This window comes from Canis lupus, chromosome 21 (assembly GCF_048164855.1).
Source record: "Canis lupus baileyi chromosome 21, mCanLup2.hap1, whole genome shotgun sequence".
Classification (NCBI taxonomy): domain Eukaryota; kingdom Metazoa; phylum Chordata; class Mammalia; order Carnivora; family Canidae; genus Canis; species Canis lupus.
Genome location: NC_132858.1, coordinates 55,587,031 through 55,605,547, shown reverse-complemented (window position 1 = coordinate 55,605,547; position 18,517 = coordinate 55,587,031). Strand labels below are relative to the sequence as shown.

General features: G+C 45.6%; 1 long non-coding RNA gene across 1 annotated transcript; it reads right to left on the bottom strand.

Annotated features, from left to right (window-relative positions):
- Positions 1-14,171: 14,171 nt before the first annotated feature.
- Positions 14,172-15,161, bottom strand: LOC140613556 (uncharacterized). Its single transcript, XR_012014548.1, has 2 exons — positions 15,030-15,161; positions 14,172-14,888 (listed from the first exon to the last, which is right to left on the bottom strand). It is a non-coding gene; the product is annotated as an uncharacterized lncRNA (long non-coding RNA).
- Between the last annotated feature and the right edge of the window lie 3,356 nt (positions 15,162-18,517).

The window sequence follows — 18,517 nt, the reverse complement described above, 5'->3', positions numbered from 1 at the left end:
GGCAATTAGCATCAGCTGATATAGAAATTAGAAGCCTCAGTAGCTTAATACAGCAAAGTTTCTGTCTCATTTGTGTTCCACTGATGTGCATTGGTAAGTCCGGTGGGTGATTGTCAGATCAAGTCCCTTCCACTCTGTGCTGCCCCCGTGTTGAAAAGGAGGCGGTACAAGGATGCAACGGTGGGCCTGGGAGATGCCAGGATGGGAAGGGTGGAAACTGCATTCACCTAGACCTTCACGCACATCCCATTCACCTCTGGCTTCCAGCTGGGGTCAACTGAGAGGAAGCACTGACCGGATGTTGGAAGGAAGGCCAGAGGAAAGAGGGATTTGGTTACCTATTCATTTATTCCTCGTCAGCCACCTCCAAGCAAGGGATGATTTGTCTGTGGCAGCTCTAGTCCCATGGCTACCGTTTGCACAGCTTTCAGTGTCCCCGTTCCTATCATTCCTCAGGACTAGGTGACAGTGGCTCCCTACTCATCTATTCCCTGCACCTCCCCATCATCTGTTGGCATCTCAGCCCTGCCTGCATCTCTCTATATTCTCTTCATCAATGTTTGGGATGCGTCAGCGCGGTGCTGGGTACTGTAGGCTACCTCACTTTCATTCACCAGCCATCATCCGGAACATACTTAGATGGTCCAGCCCAAGAGGCTGGGTGAGTATTCCCTGGCACCCCAAGGAAGAAGACAGTGGGTTCCCGAGCATCTCGCCAGACTCTGCTACGACCTGCCCTTGCAAAGGATCCTCCTGGGGCCATTGGCGTCATAGTATATTAACATAACTTGACTCTGCAATTAAGGTGTTGGTGACCAAATACACTTGCGAAATGTTGAGCTGAAGAAGCTCGAAGTGTTCCTAATATTTTAATCAAAGACCAGGAGAAACGTAATGTGCTCACGTGCAGGAGGCAGTCTCCAAGACTGAAATGTTGTCTGCATATTTTCACTCTGGGAACCCATATCTCTCAGGAAGCAGCTGATATGACTGAAATTCTTTCCCGGGAAGTCAGTTTTAGAAACGCTGTTGTGGTTCTTTCTCAGTAAGCAGCTGCTGGGTGTATCAGTAACTTTGCCTCAGGGGATATTTTCTGAGCTTGTCACATTAGGTTTCTCTTTCCAGTATCTGCCTAATTTCTCCCACGTGTCATATACTCCTCTTGTCCTACATCATCCTCACTGGGTCCCCATAATGCTTCACTTTTCAGCCGAAGGTGCAGAAGGTTCATTCTTAATTCTTATGTTTGCAACTTCTTAGATTGACGCTCAACATAAAGTTTATCGATGACAATGGATTCCTCCAAAATGCTGGCAAATCCTGCCCTTCTTTATCCAATGTTGTCTCGTCTTTTGTAGGCCACCAAGATTAAGAAAACCAGGGTGGGGCAGCCCGGGTGGCTCAGCGGTTTAGCGCCGCCTGCAGCCCAGGGCGTGATCCTGGAGACCGTGGATCGAGTCCCACGTCAGGCTCCCTGCATGAAGCCTGCTTCTCCCTCTGCCTGTGTCTCTGCCTCTCTCTCTCTCTGCATCTCTATGAATAAATAAATAAAAATCTTTAAAAAAAAAAAAAAAGAAAACCAGGGTGAATATAATGATTTTAAAACCATGTGCTTACCACTTTCCCAACCTCATCTGGGAGCGCATCCCCTTAAATTCTTCCCAAAGACTTCAGAGGGTGAAGGATCAGAATCATTAAAAGCATCAAAATAGCAGCTACATTTTTATTTTTTTTATTTTTTAATTTTTTAATTTTATTTTTTTAACAGCTACATTTTTATTTTTTTATTTATTTATTTTATTTTTTATTTTTTTATTTTATTATTTTTAGCAGCTACATTTTTATTTATTTATTTATTTATTTTTATTTATTTAATTTTTTTAGCAGCTACATTTTTAAAGCACTTATTTCGATCAGGTCCTTTTGTGTCACCATGCAAACATTATCTTGTTTAACATCCCACCTAACCGCATAGAGTAGGTTCTAGTATTGCTTCCATTGTACAGCATCACTAATCAAGGCTTATTGAATTGGAGAAATAATTCTAGTGACATTAATAAACAGCAGAGGGAGAGTCTAACAACAACAACAACAAAAAAAATATATATATAGCTGCCCAGATGGACTATGGGAGAGGGACTGGTTGATGCAATCAGGAGGACAGAAGGAATTTTTTTTTAAACATCATTTACAGGAGACAATGTTCATATCTCAGGAGTGAAAGCACAATGTGAAAAAGATAAGCAAAGGGAATAAAATGAACTCATGCAACAGACAAAGCAAAACTGTATAGGAACTTTAAATAATATTCTCAGAAAAATACAGAAGCCAAACAAGGAGTTTTGTAGAAGAACCAATTAGAGATACAGACTTTGATAAATATAAATATTGAAATAAAGTGCTCAAAGTAGGAGTTGCATAGCAAAATGGTTCAGCTGAAATAAAATCAGTCAGCTGGCAGACAAGGTTAAAAACTCTACCAGGATGCATCAGTAATGGATAAAGGACAAAGAGAGAAAAGCTAAGAGCCAGGAGAGGCAAAAATACGAGTCCTTTAGGCATTCCCAAGAAATTACAGAATGTATGAAGTATATAAGAACTCAAACCGAAAGTGCACATGAAGTTCAGGCAGAAGAAATAAAGAAATGTAGAAATAATACCAGATGTAATTAAATTTTAAAATATAAAAGATTCTCTGAAATTTCAGAGAGTGGAGATATCACAAAAATTGTAAAATGAAAAAAAAAATTATTCAAAGCTTAGAACAGACACAGAGACCGGGAGATCAGAGTGGGTGGGAGGGACACCAGGGAGCCGGGCAGTAAGAAGGAGAAGGGAAGAGAACCCACAAAGATGACTTATGTAACAATGATTTTTTTGTAAAGTTGAAGATAACCTTATGGAGTGAACAAGCAATTGCACCCCTACGTATTTAAACAAGAGAAAGGAAAGCTTCTGTCCACAAAATATTTGTTCGTAGCGTCTTTCTGTATAACAGCCCAAATGGGGAAAGGCCAAAGACCAAATGTCCGGTCATCAGAAGGAATAACTAATTGTTGACTATTGAATAACGGGTTGGAAAAGTCCTACAGATGGCCGCTACGCACAGTATGTGGGTCCTGGTCCAAAGTACTCTGCTGAGCCAAGGAGGATCTGTAGGGTACATGGCACACGGGGCCACGGAGTGAGCCCTTGGGCAGAGAGACAGAGAAAGAGGTGCACAGGTGGGGGGCTCCACCTTCATTGGGGTCAAAGGGGAGGGCCTAGGGCTTTGTGGACCTACTGTTTACTGGCGATTTTTTTAAAAATTTATTTTGTTAAGATTTTATTTATCTGTTTGAGAGAAAGAGAGAGAACGTGAGCTGTGAGTGGCAGGAGAGGGAGAGGAAGAGGGAATCCCAAGCAGACACCATGGTGGAGCAGGGAGCCTGACGCGGGGCTCGATCCCCGGACCCTGAGGTCATGACCTGAGCTGGAATCAAGAGTCTGACCCTTAACCAACTGAGCCACCCAGACACCCCTTATCGGCGAATTTAAGACATGAGAGCAGGAATTAGGGAACTAGGAAAGGAACAGTGGGGTCACCCAAGCAAACCAGTGATGCAGGTCACCCAGGGCTTTGCACGGGCGGATTTCGTGCACGGGGGGCCTGGCTCCTGGCTGCTTGCTTAGCTGCCAGTTCTTCCCAAGGGGTGTCCTTGAAATGTCTACCTCGATGGTCAAAAGCCTAATGTCAGGCACTTAGGTGACAATTAAAAAACTGTTGGAAAAAAATAAAAATAAATAAATAAATAAATAAATAAATAAATAAATAAATAAATAAATAAAATAAAAAAAAAATTCACTGTCGGGCGGTTACCCTACACTGTTCCCCTCTATGTGTCTATGAGGTCCATGCAGGATCCTGTAAAGCACTTGAGAGCTCTTATTTTCCCAATTTCACGGAGAAGACGTGGCCGCGGAATGAGATGCAGACATTTGCCCTTGGCATCTATCAAGCATGAGTCACGGCTGGGATGGCACCCGGGCTGCCTGTCTCTAGCCCCTGTGCTAACAATTGCTCCATAAAGATGAAAAATTGTTTTTTTTTAATATATATATATATATATATATATTTTATTGGAGTTCGATTTGCCAACATATAGCATAACACCCAGTGCTCAAGATGAGAAGTTTTTAAGTCACTCTGGGACCACAGAGGGGAAAAAATGACTTTATTCCACTAAAGAAAGGAAGAGAAAGTTTGGAAGCGAAAGTGGCTTATGAGCTTTTCTTTTTTCTTTTCTTTTTTTTTTTTTTTTTAGTGGCAAGTTTAATTTTCAAGTTAAAGGGATCCTCTTGCTCCATGTCCTGTACTCAACAGTCTGTAAAATCCCAGGGCCTCCATGAGGTGTCTGCAGGGGCAGCTCGGGGAGGGGTTCCAAACATGGGGTGCGGGAGGATGTTTCAACCAGAACAGTCTCCTCTAGCCCGATTTACAGACCCAGATTCCTTGTAAGATGCACTTGGAAAACCGGATCCCAAAGCACTTGCAGAAGAGCCGTTGAGACGCACCCAGCCATCGCACGGTGCAGGTGGCAAGCACACCTTCGGCCAGCCCGCTAAATGCGGTCTGGGGAAGTCAACCCGACTATTTCCACCTTCTGGGCCAAAACTGAATTCCGACGGAAGAAAAACCCCAATCCAGTGTTTTAATCCCAAGCTACTGAGTGAAAAATTCAAACGTACATATGTAACATCCTTTGATGCACCATCTAATTTCTGCGTGTCTTTCCAATGTTAAAAGAAGGGACGCACGCACGTGGCTGAGATCTGGGGAAATCGTGAGCCGTGCCATGTGGCCTGGGAGACCTCAGGTTGCTGAAGGGCCCGGCTCACAAAAACTGCTTAGCATGATGATGCTTGCAGGAAAAAAAGAAATAATAATAATAATAATCAGAAAGGGAGACAGAACATAAAGACTCCTAACTCTGGGAAAAGAACTAGGGGTGGTGGAAGGGGAGGAGGGCGGGGGGTAGGGGTGACTGGGTGACGGGCGCTGAGGGGGGCACTTGACGGGATGAGCACTGGGTGTTATTCTGTATGTTGGCAAATTGAACACCAAAAAAAAATAAATTTATTATTAAAAAAATTCAAAATAATAATAATAATAATAATAATAATAATAATAATAAATAACCAATCTCTTCGTTTCTGTGACTCATTTGAATCCCGGAAATGTTTTGTTCTACCTAATTTCAATTTGAAGCTCACATCAAATTTTAAAGCTCAGGGGACCTCTGTTTACTTGCATTTCTCATAGTAGACAAATAAAGCGGAGGGGGGAGGGCTGCCTGCGATTAAGGATGGGGATCCCAGCTCCCCCCAAGTGCCCAGGCCTCGGGAGCGCGGGACACCAACACCTGCATCCCCGACTAGGACGGGGCAGGGGGCCGCGGGCGGTGACAGCCCTGGCCACGCCTGTCTTCCCCGAACAGACTCTGCACATTCTTCTTTTCTCCCCTCCCCTCCCCTCCCCTCCCCTCCCCTCCCCTCCCCTCCCCTCCCCTCCCTTCCCTTCCCTTCCCTTCCCTCTTCTCCTCTTCTCCTCTCCTCTGCTCTCCTCTCCTCTCCTCTCCATGCCCCTTATCTTCCGACCCCGCCGACCCACCCACACAGCCCTGCCTTGCACCATGCACCGCTCAGAATAGCTCACTGCTCACAGGCCCTCACTCTAGCACTGGGCTCCGAGGATGGCAAGGCCGCAGCTGGGAAGACAGGTGCCTGAGGGCGCAGGGCAGCCCGGCCTTGGGGAACACGCAGGGCGCCTTTTCCTGGGTCCAGCAGGACGACAGCTGGCCCGTGGGGGGTGGCTTGGGACATACCCACCTGGCACTTCACCTGGCGGCTTCTGAGCTCCCCCCTCTCCGCAGTTACCTGTTACATGCGTCGTGCTCGGTGGAGACCTGGCTGCCTGTCACGTCCCTGCATCACCTGCAGCCCCTGGCTTGAGCCAGAAGTCAGGGGCTCAGAGGAACCTGCAGGAGGGAAAGGAGGCCCACAGACCCTTTGCCTCCAGGACGTCGATGGAGCAGCAAAAAGATGGCATTTTCTTTCTGGTCGCCTTCCCGGTGATCTTGTCCTAAGTGCTAATCATGCTTCAAGGCCAAACTCAAAAGTCCCTCTTCGGCCTCCTGGGTCCCCCAAGGCAGAATTAATTGATCCCTCTGTGTTTTTATGGCTCCTTGTTTCTGTCTCTGCAACAAAAGCTTCAAAGGGAATCCCAAGCCTTTGAGTCACAGCTGGTGCTGGGCAGTGGGAAGGCGGAGCTGGGCCTGGGGAGGGCGCGGGGTGGGCCGGCTGCTTCGCTGCCCCCTGACTCCCTCCCTGCGGCAGGTGCAGTGACTCGGTGCAGAGGCTGCTGGGTCCCCGGGGGCCTCCCGGCCTCCAGTTACCGGAGATGCCGGGGAGGAGGACAGTGCGGAGGGAGGGGGTGAAGGAGCTGCCCCTGCAGGGACCGGGCCACCTGCCTGGCACGGTGGGGAGGGGGCTCCAGGCAATGGCAGGGACAAAGCCCCGGGCGGGTCCCAGGACCCCTGGGGTCTGGAAGGACTTGAGATGCCAAGACAGGAGCTGGTGGCTGCACACCCGGGCATCTTGTGTGCGTCCCAGGGAAGGGCTGGGTGCTGCTGGTGCTCCGGCCTCCGCCTGGGGCATGGACCGTGCTGGGCGACGGCACCCGAGGGAGGCCGGTGTGGCTCGGGGTTGGGGTGCATGGCTTGCTCGGCGGTGCCACCTGGAGGGGTGCTGGATTCCCGGAGTCACTGCTTTCTCACCTGTAAAGATGGGATGACGTGTCACGTGGGCTGGTGTGTGCGTGTGCGCGCGGGTGCGAGGTGAAAACACCTGGTTCGGCCACAGGATGAGAGCACCCTTTCCATCCCTCCACCAGCCCTCCAACAGCTGGCAGGTGTGCTGGCAGGAGCGCACAAGACAAGCCTAACTGGAGCACGAGCTCTTGGGGACATGCAAAGGCCACACGGGAGGAAAACACGGGACGCTGAAGGGACTCACAGGCTCCGGTACCTGCAGCTACAGAGAGATCCAAACACGGCTCCAGGTGGAGACGCCGGGGCCCTCATGGAAGTCTCTGGCACTGCTGTCCAAGCGTCCAGAAGCTTCTCAAAGGATGGGGCAGAGAGTCGTGGAGCAATCCTGCTCCTAAGTGCACACGCGGAGCAGTGAGCACACGTGGCCTCAGAGGGAGAGGGTGTCCACGGCAGTCCCCCAGCAAGGAAGCCACCCAATACCCCTGAGTGGCCCCGAAACATGTGCCCAGTGGAGTCCTTTCTGGCCATAAAGACGAAGGGAGTTCTCACACCTGCTCCAGCGCGGAGAGACTTTGAGGACAGTGCGATGGGGGAGCAAAGCCCGTCCCGGAAGCCCAGGCACTGGGGGAAACGTGCAGGATGGGAAATGGGTACAGACGGCACAGCGGGCTCGCCCAGGGCTCGCGGCGGCCCTGCCCCAGCAGGACTCAGCTGAGGCACACGCGGCTTCCTCGACGTGGGGGCGAAATGCTGTAAACTGAAGAGGCCCATGTATCTAGGAAGGTACTTGAGACACAAACTGCTTTTTAAAAAAAAAAAAATATTTGTTTATTAGAGAGAGAGAGAGCAGGGGAAGGTGCAGAGGAAGAGCGAGAGAGTGTCGAGCAGACTCCGCACTGGACGTGGAGCCCGCCTCAGGTGCTCTTTCTCCCTCTGCCCCTCCCTACTCTCCCTCTCTCTCTCTGTCTCAAAATAAATAAATACATCTTTAAAAAACATAGTCAGTCCCTCAGGACACAGGACAATCATCAACACGTACATCACGACGGAGCCTCCGCGTATGACACACCAAGAGACAATCTTGAAGAGGGCGCCCCAGTTGTCGGCCACAGGTGGCCGCCGGATGCCCCGCGCCCCACGACGGGTAGAGGCGGTAGGCAGGGGCCAACAGAGATGCAGAGAACACGATGCTCGCGGTTAACAGCCTGACCCTCATTGTCTGTCGACTATTCCGCTCAGCCGTAGCCGAGCACACGCTCTTCTCAAGTGCATTCCGTGTCGTTGCTGCGATTCCATGAAAAAGCTAAATTTTTTAAAAGATTTTATTTATTTATTCATGAGAGAGACAGAGAGAGAGGCAGAGACCCAGACAGAGGGAGAAGCAGGCTCCATGCAGGGAGCCCGACGTGGGACTCGATCCCGGGACTCCAGGATCGCGCCCTGGGCCTAAGGTGGACACTCAACTGCTGAGCCACCCGGGTGTCCCTGAAAAAGCTAATTTTAAATCTACATGAAACTCAGCTAAATGCAAAGTCTCGGTGCCGGATCCCTGGTGGGCTCGTTTGCAGAGTCCTGGCCGCTGCGCTCTGGCCTTAGAGTTTGAGGATGGGCACTGGTGAGGGCCTCGTGCTCGCGTGTTTCTGTGCCCCCACAGGACTGGACTCTGCACCCTCTGCCGGAGGCTCTTCAGCCACCCGACGTCAGGTGTCCTCAGCTGGTCACTCTTTGGTGAAGAAATTACATTCATGAACATTCCACGCTGGGCTGTCCTGTCACTTTCTAGGAAGGCGCGTATGCCAGGCCCTAAAACAGGGTCAATACATTTTAAAAGATTTAAATCCCGGAAAGTGTGTTTTCCAGCCACAGTGGGACGGAATTGAAAATCGGCCGCAGAAGAAAATTTGGGAAATTGTAATAAGTAGAAATGAAACATTTCATCACTAAATGACTGATGAGCTTCAGCTTTTTGATGAAATGATGAAGGTATTTGCCCGTATGAAAATGCAGGTTTTTTCGCGTCTTCTCATCAGGGACTCGGAAGACTTTTTATATCTTGAGGGTACGTCCCTTATCAGAGGGATGACTTGCAAGCACTTTGTCTCAGGTCTGTGGCTTGACTTTTCCTTTCTCCATCATGGGCTTTGAAGTGTAAAAGACTTTAGGTTTGATGAGATTTAATTTATCAAATTATTCTCTCTTGGATCGTGTTTTATGATGATGAATCTCAGAACACTCTGCCCTTCCCGTCATTATGAAGATTTTCTCATGTTCTGTTCTTTCTCAGAGAAGTTTTGCAGTTTTTATCACCTTAGTATAGATCTATTTTGGTCTTTCTTTCTTTCTTTCTTTCTTTCTTTCTTTCTTTCTTTCTTTTTTTCTTTCTCTTTCTTTTTCTTTTTTGTGTATTTTGGTATAGAGTGAAACAAAGATTTAGCAGTTTTCTCATTGTTTTGTTTCGGGGAATTTTTTTAAAAAATATTTTGTTTATTTATTCATGAGACACACAGGAAGGCAGAGATGCAGGCAGAGGGAAAAGCAGGCTCCATGCAGGGGAGCCCGACGTGGGACTCGATCCCAGGACGCTGGGGTCTTACCCTGGGCCCAAGGCAGGTGCTCAACTGCTGAGCCACCCAGTCGCCCTTAGATTTTTTTTTTTAATCTGTTGATAGCCAACAGTTCCAGCCCAGTTTTGTTGAAAAGTTACTATCCTATAAATACTGAAGTGTTTTAGTATCTTTTTGTCAAAATTCGATTGATCATAAATATGAAGATTTGTTTCTGGTCTTCCATTTCTGTCCCATTAACATGCGCGTCTATATCCATCTCAATAATACATTGTTTTGATTACTATCGTTTTAAATTTTGAAACTGGGTAGCTTTTTATTATCAGACATTGTAATCCAAATGGTTTTCAATTTTGGGAGCTAGTCTAGATCCTTTGCCTTTCCAGGTAAATTAAAAATCAACTTTTGATAAAGGTTGCCTTGAATTTATCAATTTGAGAAGAATTGTCATCTCAATAGTGTCAAGTCTCAACATATGAACATAAAGTGTCCATTTATTTACACTTCTTATAATTTCTCTCAATGGTATTTTGTAGTTTTTGCTATATCAGTTTTGTGCTTCTTTTGTTAAATGTATTCATAGGTATTTTTGTTATTTTTGATACTTACATGAAAGGAAATGTCTTCTTAATTTTGTTTTGGATATTTTGTTACTAGTATATAGAAACACAATTGATTTTTTGGACTGATAGTATATCCTGTTAAATGAGTTTATTAGTTCTAATACTTGATTCCTTGAGATTTTTCTTAATGCAGGGTTGTGCCATTTGTGAATAAAGATAATTTTACTTTTTTCTCTTTCTTTCTCTTTCTCTTTCTTTCTTTCTTTCTTCTTTCTTTCTTTCTTTCTTTCTCTTTCTTTCTTTCTTTCTTTCTTTCTTTCTTCTTTTCTTTCTTTCTCTCTTCTTCTTTCTTTCTTCTACTACTTTATTTTTAATCAGGGTGCTTTAAATTTAATTTGTTTTTCCTGGCCTTATTGCACTATCTAGAATGTCCAAACTACGTTGAGTAGAAGCAGCAAAAGCAGACATCCTTACCTTTTTTTCCGATCATAAGAGCAAGGCACTCAAGTCTTTCACCCTGAAATATAGTAGCTGTAGGTTTCTGTGTAGCCCCTTGATCAATTAGAGTGTTCTTCTCTAATCCGAATTTTTGAGTTTTACCATGAATGAGTGAGGGCTGTAGTGTGTGCTTTTTGCACATTTGTAAAAATGACTAAATTGTTTTTGCTCTTTATTTAATTAATACAGTTTCAGAATGTTTAACCAATATTGCATTCCTGAGATAATCCAACTAAATCATAGCATAAAACCATTTCTACAAGTCTCTAGTTTCAATGACGAAAAGTTTTTCTTAAGGATTTTTATGTTTATATTTATGACAAATATTTTTCTATCACTTTCTTAGGGTTTCATTGCTTTTGGAATCAGAGTAGTACCGTTCTGATATCTGAATTTGATATCTGATTCCTTTTTTCCTAAAGAATTTATGAAATAGGGATCCCTGGGTGGCGCAGCGGTTTGGCGCCTGCCTTTGGCCCAGGGCACGATCCTGGAGACCCGGGATCGAATCCCACGTCGGGCTCCCGGTGCATGGGGCCTGCTTCTCCCTCTGCCTGTGTCTCTGCCTCTCTCTCTGTGTGTGACTATCATAAAAAAAATATGAAATATTGGAAGCATATATTCCTATCATTCCAAATATGAATTGACCAGTGAGGCTATCTGGAATTGGGCCTTTTTGAGTCATCTACTCAGTGATTTTTTTTTTCTTCTCCTTTTTCTTTTGAAATTTCTTCTCAGTAAGACAGCTGGACCAGATCTTGTTCAGGTTTGAGCCCAGCCTCTCCACAGGCCTGCGTATATGGAAGTCTCTCTTGTCCCCTTTGGAACTGAGCAGACTGTGAGTGAGGTTGAAGTGATTTGGGGCCAATAAGATGTGAGAAGTTTCCTGCTGGGGGATCTGGGACAGATCTTCCTCATTTGTTAGAATTTCTATTATGAAGTCTTTTTCCTCCGACATAAGTTGGGTAAAGAAGTGAGGGAAGGAATTCTGTGTGGGACAGAAACTCTGTAGCCATATCTCTACCGGCCATCAAGTTAAACTGAGTAAAAATAGACAAGACCAAATAATTAAGGAAAACGCAACCAAAATCAAATAAATCAAACATGAACTTTCTCTCTCCTCTGGAAATGTAGTTAACCGTGAGGCATTAAGATCCTTATTTTTTCTAAGAGGGTATGTGATGGATTTATCTTGCAGGGAAAAAAAAAACTATTATAACAAGGTAAAAGAGAAATACAAATTGCAATCTGACACATATATGAAGGAATGCACACTTTGAAGACAAAATTTTCAAGACAAAATTAGGACTCTTGATAATCTAGATACAGAAATTGTGAGGATTATTAGTTTTTGTAATTCAAAAACTATGGTGGAATTCAGATTAAAATGTTGGGGTACAGAGGGCAGCTTCCTCACTTTCTCCTTTTTCTCTTATAAATTACTTCTGAGCCACAAGGAGAGGCTGCAGACAGTGGACAAGGTCATGGTATTGATTGAGCCCTCCGGGTCACTCATGTGTGCACAGAAGGGGACCCTTCTCTATTGAGACCAGATGAGGTCCAGTTGTTAAGGAGGCTGCAGTGACCAGACCACTCCCCTCACTGCCCAGACCACCACCGCATGGGACGAAGCACCACACACACCACTGTAGACGCACCATATAGCAGAAGACTGCTACCATTCTGGATGCCAGGCCAGTGAACCATGAAAGAGTCAGTGGACACCGGTGTGCCTTGCAGTGAGGGAGCATGACACAAAGCATGCCCCACTCCTGGTTACAGAACACCTGACCTTTGACCCACCCCCAGGCTGGTGTCTCACCACTGTGGACTCTGTCAGATACCATGTTGTGCCAGTCTGATCAGCTGACTCCAGCCACACCACTGTGGGCCTTGAAAGCCTTCTGCCATGTTTTCAATTTTCCAGGCCATCTAACTTCTGACAGTAGTGCAGTGTTCATTGTAACAGCCACTCAAAAATGAGCTTATAGTTGAGAATTTGATGGCCTTTTCATGTTCCCTGCCATTCATAGATACCTGGTATTATTGAATTTTGGAATGACTTGCTCAAAAATCAACTCAAAAAGATCACACAAACCATCTCCCTCCTTTCTTCTGTCCACACCTCTAAGAGTCATGTTGGTCATTGTCGTTTAGTGAAGGTGTCACCAGCATGGGATGATGTCCTCTTGGTTGGCTCCTGAATAAGTATGAGGATAAAAGGAGCAGGGGTTGATATAGACTTATTTTGAAAATTTAAGATTCCGCTCTAGCCATTCCCAGCAATGACATATTTGACTTTTCCCTAATGGCAGCCCAGGCCTACCTGGTTGTCACCTACAGGATGTCACCTACAGGATGACAACCAGGACAAAAGGATCTTCCTTTACATAATCTAAATGTAATTCTAGTTAGATTTTTAAAACATCCCCTGTTCCTCTTGCTCATGGCTCTTCCAGGTGACAGGTCCAGGCTGAGTTTGGGGTTGACTAGGGAAAAGGTGAAGTTACATTTCCTGGAAAGTGAGGTCAATGTGCAGAGTTTGTGAAGAATAATAATACCAGCCCCTGTAGAAGAAACACAACAGACTCCGGATTTGATGGAGGGGAACCTGCATCTTCAGAGTTGTCCCCTGGAGACTTTCTCACACAAGAGAAGACTCTGTGCTACTCTCAGAAATGGCTATAGATGCTGTACATTTAGCTGACATTGGAGGTACCCTGCCAGATGTCTCAGACTGATTTGATCCATATCCCCTTATCTTCATCAAAAAGTCTATTAGAAGGGCACATGTTTGGCTCAGTCAGGAGAGCATGTGACTCTTGATCTCGGGATTGTGGGTTCAAACCCCACATTAAGCATGGAGCCTACTTCAAAAAGAAAGAAATGTAGAGTGTGAGGTGCGAGGTGGCCCAGTCCTGCACTTGGGAACATCTGTGCTTACAGTCCCCACTCCATCCCCAGATGAGCCTTTGGTATTTCTATGGTCGATGGATGCCACCGGCCTGAGGCTGCCCATGGACACACAGGACAGGTTGGATGAACTGCCTTCTGGCTGGCAGCCCCTTCATAAAAACAGAAGAAATATTCCCAATTATTTTTAACAATGAACTGGAAACCCAGAGGTTGGCCAGCTGGCCAGGAGACCACAATGGAGGCACAGCCAAGCTGTGGTCACACTTGTGGAGACAACTGCAAGCCTCACTTCCACACACCATGTGCTCCCTGTGTGTGAAAGCCAGCCTATAACATGCCTCTCTTCCAGAAACACACTGACTTGCATCTTCGGGGTGGTCATAAGAGAAGCTAAGGTATTTAAGTAAATGCCAACAGTAGGTCATGTAACCCAGAGATAATGAGACAGATCTCTCTAAGTGAGGCTGTCCTGGTTACTGGGGCTGAGTAGGGCTTCCAGGATTGCTGACAGGTAGCTTATATACACCCGGACAGTTTTCCCTATGATGAGAGTCATACAATCACTTTAGCTAAAGTGATTAATGGCACCACTTGGTCCTGCACAACATTCGGGTCAGCCTCGCCCCACTAGCCAGGGTCTATGGACTATGGGCTTGCCCTTGACTTCCTCCTTGTGGTCCAGGATATAGTCTTTGCCTTTACCAATACACTCTTGCACTGTGCCAAGTGGAAAGACCAACCCAGACATTTAAAAAGGAAGCTACCTGGTTTCCCAAGACAGATTCTGACATTTGGGGAACGTAAGCAGCTTGAGGACACAGTTGAGGCCAATATTATAGGCTGATTTTATTCTGCTGCTGGAAGTCCTTTTGCAAATGCCGCAGGGAATGCATTGAACAGATTTGGTCTTAGTGTGTTTTGGTCAGATGAATCAAACTGTCAGAGGAAATGGCCCACTCTTAGAAAAATTCACCAGAAGCCAAGATGGCACAAAGACAAGTGCTGGGTATTTTGGGGCGATCATTCTTCCAGCTCTCACGTTGTTGCATATCTTGTGAGCAGAGACACTGGCAGCTCTTTCTTGTACATAATCTTTCCAAGGTTGGCTATTTCACAAACAGCCTTGGAAGACAGTCTCTCCCTCTGAAGAAGAAAATGGCTTTGCCACTGTCATAAAAATAATGTCTCCCTCCAGGGGAAAGCTCAGATGATTTTTCTTGGTGTAAGATTTGGGTTTCTGAAGCTCTAGTTTCCCCATCTGTGAGAGAAACAAACCCACTGCATGCACAGCATCCACCTGGACCACGTCGTGCATGTTTGACTTGGACACGGTCATCTGGTTGGGACGTGCCATTGAGGCCCCTGCTTCGTCATGAAGAAAAGTGCTTTGTCTCTGCCTATGGATCTTGGGTGTCCTCCTAGCATCCAAGCACCTGAGGGACTTGAACTTGGTAACTGGCAAGTAGGGGGATGCCGATCCTTCCCCGGATAGGTTGGTGTGCAGGACTTAGCTCCATTCCACAGGTGGAAAAATGGACCTGCAGAGATGAATGGCTTGATTAACGTAAGGAGACTTTCCACCACCTAGCGAGTTCCCAGTCAAATATCCATCCCCTTCCTGCCCCACAGCCTTGGTTTAAGTTTGCCTTCATCTTATTTTACTCCACTGTAACACTTACGAAAGGTAAGCGTGTGTATTTCCATTTTGGAACAGACTCAGATGAGCCTATTTATTTATTTATGCTTTTCAGTGACAACTAGTTTTTCATGTGAATTAACTTCTTCTTCTTCCTTCTCCTCCTCCTCCTCCTATTTCTTCTTCTTCTTCTTCTTCTTCTTCTTCTTCTTCTTCTTCTTCTTCTTCTTCTTCTTCCTCTTCTTCTTCTTCTTCTCCTTCTTCTCCTTCTCCATTTCCTTCTCCTTCTTCTTTTCAGTAGGCAGTACAGGGCTTGAACTCATGACCCTGAGATCAAGATCTGAGCTGAGATCAAGAGTAGACACTAAAAAAAAAAAAAAAAAAAGAGTCAGACACTCAACCAGCTGAGCCACCCAGGCGCCCCATGAATTAACTTCTTCATAGCCTGTTAGGATGATGAACAAATACATATACATAGTATGATTTAAACCAATGATAACTCTTTTTTGACTCTGTGAAATACCTCTTGAGATATCTTGAGAGATCTACCTGGTTTCGGAGAGGCTATACCAGCTGTTGAGTTTGAAGTATCACCAGAGGGGGGGCAGGAATCTAGCATTTCTTTCAAGACCAAACTCCCCAGGTCTGTGCTTTGCAGACCTACATGGTGCTTGACTGTCTCCTTCCTGATCTGCAAGGTTAATGGCCACGTTGCCAAACATGTAACTGGTAGAGAAGCTCTGTGATGTTTTATATGTTACAACTACACTCGGCAGAATGGGACACACAATGAAAATGCCACCTTCGATTCACTGACAGCTGGCCACTGTATCTACACCCTAAAATGTGTCCTGAGCTCATGGCCCAGCGACTCCTGCCAGACACCGCTATTGTAGCTCTCATGTCAAAACAACTCGTCGCGTCAAAACGAAGTCACCCCTTCTTCCTCTTGTAAACAGGAGGTGCCTCCTGTGTTCTTCTGTAGCCTGTTCCTCCATGTGACAAACAGGAGCCTGCTTTTTAATGTGTGTTCCCAGGGGGTCACTGTCTTTGTGTCCTGTCTCTATCAATCGTATCTGCCTCCGTTCCAGACGTCCTCCTCTGGTTACTCCATTATGACAGGCAGCATCCTAGTGAAGACCCGCCTGCTGTGCATTAATCATAAGTTTTGTTTTCTGTATTTTATGATGTTTCAATGTCTCAAGAAGCAGGCTGGCCAAGGACTCTGCCCTTCCCAAGGCTACCCAATTCTTGACAAAAGGCTCTCAGGAGCATGTCTTAAATAGACGAACCAACCGACCCTGAGTGTGTGACCTTGAAGATCCCCTTTATCTGAATCTCACACACCAAGCTCACATTCCTCTTGCTCTGAAGCACCCCGGGACCACTAGACAAATAGAGACCATCTTACAGGGTGAAGCCCTCCGTAGTCATTCAAACTGACCCATTCCTCTGCCTCACTTTGCCTTTCCTGAGTGAATCTCAGTAAAGACTTTGGAGTAGGCTTTCCCTTTGCTCCTGCTTGTGCCTCTTAAGCAAAACCTAATGCTTTCCCGGGAGAATGTAAGTAATAAAAATAGCCTTAGCCTCTCTGAGTAGTTACTCAGTCACTTCTATAAATTAAATCTCGTGGCCACAAATGACATATGCAGTCTCTCCAGGAGGGGGTGAGGATTCCTACAACACAGTGTCTTTCCATATCAATGGTATAAATATTTCCTAGAGGCCCAACTGCATCCTACCAATGTGACATCACTGAACATAGGAAGAGACGCACGCAATCAGCTCTTGCTAGCTGATGCAAGAGGTCTCTAGCAAACCACTGACACAGATTAGATTAGACATCGCCTCTTTCTGGAAACCTTCACCACAGAGCTGACTTCACTACTCTTAAAACCTGGTACACATCCTTCTCTTTTTTTTAAGATGTAATTAATTAATTAATTTAGAGACATAGCAGGGGGAGGGGTTGGATAGAAGGAGAGAGAAAAAGAGAGTCTCGAGTAGACTCCATACTGAGCACAGAGCCCCACATGGGGCTCAATATCATCCCTGAGATCATGATCTGAGCTGAAATCAGGGGTTCACACTTACCTGACTGAGCTACCCAGACGCCTCACATATCCTTCTTAAATATGTCACACATGCAGTTTATTGCCTGTTTTCCCAGTTAAAATAAACAGAAAGTATTTGATCCTTATTTATTGAAGCAAGGACCACATCCTATTCATATTTTGCATAATCAATATTAAGTCTAGTGCATGGCATATGGACTATTCTTATACAAACATGAATGACTACGATGAATGACTTATACAAACATGAATGACTACTATGGCAAATATTTTCTGAGCTCTTATACACAGGGGCTCCACTGACACTTAGGTCATGGAAATGAACAAGACGCAGAACCTTTCTTCAAGAATAAGATGAACAAACATGCCAATGGGGGAAGGCATCTGCCTCAACACAGAAGCATAAAAGGAGACAAAGTCATGAAAGACATCAGGTGGAGTGGTAGTAGGCAAGGTTATACCTCAGAAAGTCTCACATGCCATGGCCAGGAGTTTGTTTTTTAATTTTTTTTTTAAGATTTTATTTATTTATTCATGAGAGACACAGAGAGAGAGGCAGAGACACAGGCAGAGAGAGAAGCAGGCCCCATGCAGGAAGCCCAACGTGGGACTCGATCCTGGGACTCCAGGATCCTGCCCTGGGCCGAAGGCAGATGCTCAACCGCTGAGCCCCCCAGGGATCCCCTGGCCAGGAGTTTGGACAGCACACTATAGGTGCTGTGAGTCATCACACACAAAAAAATAACATGGCAGGAGATATAGGGTATGAGATTCTATGCTCTTGCCCACCGGGTGCTCTGAATGACTTCCTGCTAGGCTTTATTGCCTAATGTTTGGGCTATGACATTGGTGTAGAGGCTGAGGAAAGAATGGTACGTGAACTATACATTTAGGTATAAGGGCTGATCGTAACTGGGAACAGTTTACTTTTCCTCCAAGCAATTCTAACATATATAGAACCATTATTTTTGCTAGAGAAAGAAGAGAAGGGCTGAGATGATGGAAGTGTGGAAAAGAGGGAGCCTTTGGGGCAAAGTTACAAAAGCACATGTGCTGGAATCTAGGTGCCCCACTGGAATGTTTACAGTCATATGCTTCCAACCGTCATCACCCTGTCAGTGCATTTTAACACTAAATCATCAAGTGCAAGGAAAATAACATGAGTTTTGAAGTCAGGAGACCCCAGTGTATATCCTAACTTTGTCACATGGAGAGAGGTTGTTTTTCTTATTTTGAGATGGGAATCACAGTACCTATTCCGTAAGATGCTGGTGCTAATTAAATGAATAAAAGTATGAAAGCCCATATGAAGTTCCAAGTGTTGAAAAATATAACTTGCTATGGATGCCTGGGTGGCCCAGTTGGTATGTGTCCAACACTTGGTTTCAGCTCGGGTCATGATCTCAGGGTTTGGGTTCCAGCCTCACGTTGGGCTCTGTGCTCAGTGTGGAGTCTG